Raw genomic sequence first — 6,904 nt, forward strand, 5'->3', positions numbered from 1 at the left:
ACACACACAAAAAAGGAGTTGGGGGGGGGGGGGGGGCATGGAGGGCACTGTTCAAACCAGCGTTACTCAAGAGGGTTGGGGATCTCCTGTGGAGAGTGCTGCAGGGGATCACTGCAGTAAATAAGATGTGGTTGTTGTAGTTAGGGGTTTGATCAGGGACACAGTGATGGTGGAGTTTCAGTATTACAAAGCAATGGAGAGCTTGTGTGTGTTTCAGAGTGTGCGTTATAAGGGTGTTTTATGTTCAGTGGAGGGAGGGGAGCTATTTTTGCACATGGAATAGGGTGAGGGAATGGAATAAATTTCCTTTGTGACAGATTTGTGTGTTTTTCATATGATCTTGGTTTTGTGTTTTATTGTGTCTTTGTTTTTATTTGTGATGTCATTGGTGTGTTGAGAGTGGAAATAAAGGATGGTTAAAATTCTAAATTCTGTTCTGCTGTTCTTACAGTGTGGACCATGGAGGAGAGAACAGGACCAAACCAGGACCCAGGAAATGTGAGTGTGTATCGACACAGAACACTTTCCATAGGTACACACTCTGCTGTGTGTGTGTGTGTGTGTGAGTGTGTGAGAGTGAGAGAGAGACTTCTCTCTTTCACACATAAACACACAAACAGAAGCACACGTGTACACAAACACACACACACAGGTACTATCACAGCTCTCTCTCTCACACACACATAATGAGGTGAATATTAATAATGATAATTAATCTCATTAATGTCTCTGGTGTGCAGACGGCTGTCAGCTCACACTGGATCCAAACACAGCGCACAGAGAGCTGTCTCTGTCTGAGGGGAACAGGAAGGTGACACACACACCGGGGAGAGAGCAGCCATATCCTGATCATCCAGAGAGATTTGAGTCTGTGCGCCAGGTTGTGTGCAGAGAGAGTGTGTGTGAGCGCTGTTACTGGGAGGCTGAGTTCAGTGTGTCTGAGAGGTGGGAAGCGGTTTATATAGCAGTGACAGATAAAGGAATCAGCAGGAAAGGAGAGGTTTCTGACTGTGAGTTTGGATGGAATAAAAACTCCTGGGGTCTGAGGTGCTCTAAACTCAGAGACTCTGATAAACTCAGATACTCTGTCTGTCACAATGAGAACCAAACAGACATACCTGCCCTCACCTCCCCCTACCACAGAGCAGGAGTGTGTGATGATGATGATGATGCTGCTAGAGGAGTGTGTGTGTACAGGGTAGGAGTGTGTGTGGACCGTCCGGCCGGCACTTTGTCCTTCTACAGCGTCTCTGACTCTGACACACTGACCCTCCTGCACAGATTCCACACACACTTCACTCAACACACACCCCTCTGTGCTGGATTTTATGTGTGGTACTCCTCACTGTCCCTCTGCTAACTGGAGTAGAGACACACACACACACACACTCACACACACACTCACACACACACACACACACACGCACGCACACTCAAACATGCATGTGCGCACACGCATACACACACACACACACGTGCGCATACACACTCGCATGCATGCACACACACACACACAACACATTCACATACCCACTCACACATACACACTCAGATACACATAGACACACACACCAACACCAACACACACACATCCACAGACACACACATACTCTCACACACACCCTTGCTCTCTCACACTCACACACATGCACACACACATGAACACACACAATCTCTCGCGCACACACATACACGCATGCATACGTACACACGCTCAGTCACTCACACACACTCCCTCTCTCTCTCACACACATTCACACAAACGCACGCACGCACACACGAACTCACGCACACACACATACATGTGTGCAGAGACACAAACACGTGTCAACACACACACTCACTCATGTACACTCATGCACACACACTCACACACACATACACACTTTCTCACACCCAGTCACTCACACACCCAATCACACACATGCACACACACACCTACACATGGACACACACAATCTCTCGCACACGCAAACACACACATTCACCAGTGCACTCTCACGCGCACACGCGCATGCATGCATACTTACATACGCTCGTAACCGTATGCACACACACACTCTCTCTGTCTTACTCAGTCACTCAAACACACCCTCTCTCTCTCACACAGACAGACACACTCACATCCACACATTCACACAAACGCATGCACACACACAAAAACTCATGCACACACACATACATGCGTGCAGAGACACAAACATGTGTCAACACACACACTCCTCAGTGTCCCTCTGCTAACTGGAGTAGAGACACACACATGCGCGCACACCCACTCTCGCACACTCAGTCAGACACACACACACACACCCTCTCTCACTCACATACACTCCATCACACACACACATACTCTCACACACACCCTTTCTCTCTCAGTCATGCACACACACTCACACACCTACGCACGCACACTCTCTCACACCCAGTCACTCACACACACCTCCACACAGACACACACAATCTCACGCACACACATACACACGCTCATACCCGTATGCACACACACACACACTCTTTCTCTCTCTCACACTCTCACATACAGTATACAGACACACACATTTGCAAACGCACGCGCACACACACGCACACACACACTCATGCACTCACGCACAAACACAAACGTGTCAACACACACACATTCTCATTCCCATACGCACGCACACACATGTATACACACACATTCTATTACCTATACACACACATACACATACTCATGCACTCACACATGCACAGGCATGCATACACTTGCATGCGTGCACACACCATATACACATGTATACACAAACATTCTCATACCCATACACACACACACACACACACGTATAAACACACACACATTCACAAAGGCACTCTCACGCACACACACATACATACACTCATTCTCTTGCACGCACACACTCTCAAATACAGTCTCACACACATTCACACAAACGCACGCACACACACTTTCTCTTACCCATACACACACGCACCTGTGTGCACACATACTCATGTACTCAATTATACTCTCACACATGCACACACACATACATGCGTGCATACACACACACACATTCTCTTACCCATTCACACACGCAACCCGGGCACACACACACACACACGCATACTCACGCACTCACACACATGCTCACATCTACAGTCACTCCCACAAACACACGTATGCATGCACACACACATTCACAAATGCACACACACAGAAACACACTCTCACCCAGTCACACACGCACACATGTCGACACACTTGCAGCCTTCCTTGACCAATGCCTTACCACTGCAATTTCAGCTGTGCCCAATATTAGCCTCAATACAGCTTAAACCCTGTACATGAGAGTATGATCTTTTAGCAGGTTCAGGTTAAGCACTCGCTGTCTAAATATGATTTTATTTTTTTTACATTTTAATAAATTTATATTTCAAATGTTCAAGGTGTGTTTATGTACTTTTGATTATTAAAACATTAATATAACATTGAGAGTAATAATGCCAAAAGATGGCAGAGTAAAATGTTTTTGAAGTAATAATTCTGTCTCCTGTATCTGCATCTTTTTTTAAAGAAGCCAGTGGCAAACTCCTCCACTTAAATGTGCATTTTACTAGTTTTTACAGTTGCTTTCATTCATTTTCACAAGAGTTCCAATGTGCAAATTTCTGTGGGCAAATGCAGCTGATAGGGAGAATGCAGAATGATCACTGCAGTGTACTTATTTCATTTCATTACTGTAAACAATGATGGATTGAGTTTCCTTATTTATTCTGTTAGGATTGATTTTTTTTTGCTTTAATTTTCTGTATTTTCAGACAATAATATGCAATGATTAAACCTGAATTATAAAAATATCAAATGTTTTGCTGTTTTGATTTATTATTGTGTGATGTATTGAACTCCTGTGACACTGGTACTTATTACATATTCTGTATGGGATTATGTTTGGATTAGACCACTAAGCAAAAATCAGGGCAGAAGTGTGGTTTGCATGACATCCAGTCTCTGAGATGTTCCTGAGACCCTACAGTTTTTCTCATTTTTTCAGATGCATTTCTAATATCTGCAGTCACACATTACAAATGCATTACAGTATGTTATGATTGCTTTGGCTCAATGTGGAAAACTCAATTTGCCAACTGACAGGAAAAATTCTTACCCTAAGACACTAATTGCAGCACCTACCAACAAAGTGCACAACTCTAAATCACACTCAGTTTTCACAATACAGTCGTCTCATATTAGTACAGTGTTCCAATGCTTATTGCTAGACATGCTGATTGTGAAATAAAGTCAAGATGTTTGCTGTCCTGTCTCATCACTTCCAGCAACATTGCCCAGGTGAGTCGCATTGCAGTATGGTTGGTAATCCCAACATAAAAGGCTGTTTTACAGCACTACATTCAGCAGTGTCTGACAACATGGAGCAGCCCAATGCAGTTGGTACTGATGGTCGGGTTGTGGCTGAGGCTGAGGTTGTGGTCAAGCAGGTAGCAGAAATACTGCTGTATCAAATGAATTTAGAGCCACAGTGATTGACCATGTCATAAATCCAGGCATAACAATGGGAGAAGCTGGAAGGATTGTAAGGCCCAACTTAAAAATGTCAACAGTGGTATCTTGTTAGAGCTTTTGGACTGAACATTGATAAGTCAATAATTTACTGCAAAATGTGATACAGTAATTACATTACAGGATTGTTGTGTTGGTGTCATTTTATATTATTTCTGTTCCATGACGAGCCTGTAAGCCATGTTAATCATTTTTATTAGAGACCGCGCAACTCTGTTTTCCAAAATGCCGGCTTATTCCACATGGGGGAAAATTGCGTTTGTGTTAGGTATTCCTGTGGCAATGTCTGTTCTGTCTGTTCTGATAATGTGATTATTTTTCTTCTATCAGATAAGGCCTGCTGGTGCAAGTTTGTAATGTTTCATTTGTATGTGTTATGTTTACTGTTTACGTGTCAAATGTCTAGACTGTAAATGTTTCTGTTTAAATGATTGGTTGAATAACACATCACCGCTATTTTCACTGACCATGTTAAACGTACTCACTTGCGTGTCTCAGCTCCAAAGGCATGCTGATGTTAAACCCATATTCTAATCTGTTTGAAATGACACAAATTCTGCCTAGTCTGTTCAAACATCAGACATTTTTTTACTCTACATATTGTTTATGCCCTGCACCTGAACAAATTGGATGTGCCCATTCTACTGTACCATCTCCTTTGTAAGCTAAGAAGTTCCTTTCGGCTGACTACATCAGAATCTGTACTACTGGCGTTTTATGAGAGCTTAAAATGTACAACATTGTTAATCAGAAATTATATCTGGGTGGGTAAATTGCTGAATATGCTGTAGAACATAGTTTGTCATTGATTTATATATATACCAGTATATCCTGGGCTTTCACTGATGGTTTACAGTTCTTCTCAATTGTTTAAACACGTTTTCTGAAACTATAGCTCAGTTTCTCAAAACTCTACACACAAAGCACAGCAACAGTTAACCTTTTGCCAGAACTACACAAATCTCTTGCAAAATGCATTCATGCATTCAAAACCATGTTCTCTCTTCTCAAAACTGACTTTTTCCATCAAAATGATTCACACAGGCCTCATATGAATAGGTCTTATTGAGCATTGATTTCACACTGGTGCGATAAATTAAAAAACACAACCATCAAAATACTGTATATATGTTTTGGCCTCATGAGGTCATGTTACATATTCAAGTGTATAAAATTCAGTAAAAATTGCTAATTTTTTAATCCTTTTTTGAAGTTTTAATTTTCTTTTTGAGGGGTCCCAAAATAGGCTGCAATTTTACAGTAAATATAAAGACTGTTGCCATGATACAATACATCAAATATGTCATCAAATAAATAGTGCATTTGCTAGGTAAACCAAATTCTAATTCAGTACAGCACAGCAAAGTGTGTGAACTGTTATCACTTTGAGTGTTGTTATTGTGTATGATACAATGCACATTTACTGTATTGTCCTGCCAGTGAGGTTCAGTTGGGCTGCACTCACAACCCAGGTTCCATCAAGAGTCATACTGAACATTGTTAGAAGTGTTTTTTCATTTTCCTTATCAGTGCAATTATGAGTTTTGCCAAAATAGATAACATTTGTCTTCTCAAAACTAGAAAATGCTTAGACTGTGTCAGTCTGGACAATGGATGTAATGATCTGTTATCATATGAAATCAATGAACAAATTCAAAAAGGTAACAAAGCAAATCTTTATTTGTTACTGTAAAATAAATCTTTGCTCAGCAGACTGCAAAAATAAAAATCGTAGTTCGTAGCCCTGCTGAAAAACAAAAACAAAAAACAAATACGTGATCAACCAAAGTTGCACATATTTCATTTGAAATATTAGCTCGTCTCCCTCTTCTTCGTCCACCTCGTCCACCTCGTACACGTACACCTCCTCCTCTACCTCTCTGTGCTGCGTGTTGCTCCATTGTTTTCCAACACAATAGAGGTCATCTGAGGTCTCTTTTATGCTCCGACAGATAATTGAAAAGTTTAGCCAATTGAGTTTGAGGTGGTGTGGCATGAGTGAGACCAATTGGTACTTAAAGTTTGGCATTTGAAGGCCAGTGTTTTCCATGTGAACAAACAAGGCTTGATTATGAAAATTGTGCTAAATGATGAGATTTTGTGTGTAGAGTTGTGCAAAAATGTGATTTAGAATTGCTATTTGAGTGAAAACAAAGGAATTGTGCTTAGAGTTTTGCGGAAATAGTCTTTGTTGTTGACACATGAGCTTCAAGTTTTCACCATCGTGTGCATAGTTCCAGTTTTAGTGTTTAAACATTTGAGAAAAACTGTAATTGTGGTACATATAGCAGTGGCCTGATATGCATTCTATGTTTGCAGTTTGCTTCTACCTGACTGCTTCCCCCCAGC

The 6,904-nt window shown here is 41.7% G+C and overlaps 1 long non-coding RNA gene across 1 annotated transcript; it reads left to right on the forward strand.

The window, feature by feature from the left end:
* Positions 1-168: 168 nt before the first annotated feature.
* On the forward strand, positions 169-3,842 carry LOC135246224 (uncharacterized). The gene is made up of 2 exons (XR_010327559.1): positions 169-498; positions 741-3,842. It is a non-coding gene; the product is annotated as an uncharacterized LOC135246224 (long non-coding RNA).
* The last annotated feature ends 3,062 nt before the right edge of the window (positions 3,843-6,904 follow it).

This window comes from Anguilla rostrata, unplaced genomic scaffold (genome assembly GCF_018555375.3).
Source record: "Anguilla rostrata isolate EN2019 unplaced genomic scaffold, ASM1855537v3 scaf0071, whole genome shotgun sequence".
Taxonomy (NCBI): Eukaryota; Metazoa; Chordata; class Actinopteri; order Anguilliformes; family Anguillidae; genus Anguilla; species Anguilla rostrata.